This window comes from Magnolia sinica, chromosome 14 (genome assembly GCF_029962835.1).
Source record: "Magnolia sinica isolate HGM2019 chromosome 14, MsV1, whole genome shotgun sequence".
NCBI lineage: Eukaryota > Viridiplantae > Streptophyta > Magnoliopsida > Magnoliales > Magnoliaceae > Magnolia > Magnolia sinica.
Window position 1 is genome coordinate 68,951,392 of NC_080586.1, and position 1,296 is coordinate 68,952,687.

General features: G+C 40.5%; 1 non-coding gene across 1 annotated transcript; it reads left to right on the forward strand.

Annotated features, from left to right (window-relative positions):
- Positions 1–675: 675 nt before the first annotated feature.
- LOC131226550 (small nucleolar RNA R71) lies at positions 676–782 on the forward strand. Its single transcript, XR_009161924.1, has one exon. It is a non-coding gene; the product is annotated as a small nucleolar RNA R71 (small nucleolar RNA).
- Positions 783–1,296: the final 514 nt, after the last annotated feature.

A 1,296-nucleotide genomic window follows, 5' to 3' on the forward strand; every position in this document is an offset into this window, starting at 1 on the left:
GCAGGAAGCATCCCCTTTTCTATAACCGTCATACGAGAATCTATCTTTTGCATAAAATCTGTAATTCTTCGCATTGCCTGAGCCAGCTCTTATATGGAATTTTGAACCGGTTCCTCTTGAGGTTTCACTTGATTTGGGTTTTGATTGAAGAAACCTTGAGGGGTAGCCGTTTGTCCATTCCTCCAACTAAAGTTTGGATGATTTTTCTAACCAGGATTGTACGTATTAGAGTTAGGTCCAGTAAAAGGTTTTTGATAGTTGTTTACGGCATTAGCTTGTTCATTCAACACTCCTCGAAAGGCGGGTATTGTAGGACAATTTTCAGTTGTATGAATGTTGCAATCATAGATGCCGCAAACAATTTCATTAACCTTATCCTTCTTTCCTTCCATGGCCTCAACTTTCCTTATGAGCGTAGTTACTTTACACTTGAGGTCATCCTCTTCTTTTAAGAGATATAATCCACATTTCTCCTTTAATTGAGTCAGCTTAGACGTGGTGTTCGACTTTGGGTAATAGTCCCATGATTGTGTTTTTTCAGCAAGACTATCGAGGTAATCCCATACCTCGTCAACATTTTTATTAATGAATTCTCCATTACACATTGTCTCGACCATTTGGCGCATGGAAGATGTCAGTCTATCATAGAAAAAATTTGTAATGTGCCATGTTTCAAATCCGTGTTGTGGGCATGAACTGACCAAATCTTTGAACCTTTCCCAACATTGGAAGAATGTTTCATCTTTCTTTTGGGCAAAGTTCATGATTGCTTTTCTGAGGGTAATCGTTTTATGATGTGGGAAGAATTTTTTTATGAATTCCCTCTGCATGTCGTTCCATGTGCCAATGGATCTAGGACGCAGTGAATGCAACCACGTCTTAGCTTTCTCTTTTAAGGAAAAAGGAAAGAGTTTCAGCCTGATTGTATCCTCAGATACATTAGGAAAATATAATGTACCTATAATCTCATCGAACTCTTTCAAATGTAAATATGGACTTTCTGATTCAAGTCCATGGAATTTGGGAAGGAGTTGGATAACTCCTAGCTTGATGTCCATTTGTCCTGTGTTTTCAGGAAAAATCATGCATGAGGGCGTACTCACTCCCGCCGGTTGTAGATAATTTCGTAAAGTACGAGGCGGGGGTGCCTGTGCACCTCATTCTCATCTTGGGTATCCTCCACCCTGGGTGGAAGTAGAGGAGGTTGGTCTTCAGCCATAACTTCAATTAACTCAGGGGATTTCGAGTGGTGTCTAGTCCTGCGATGGATAGTCAACCCCTCAACCAATCCTCCTT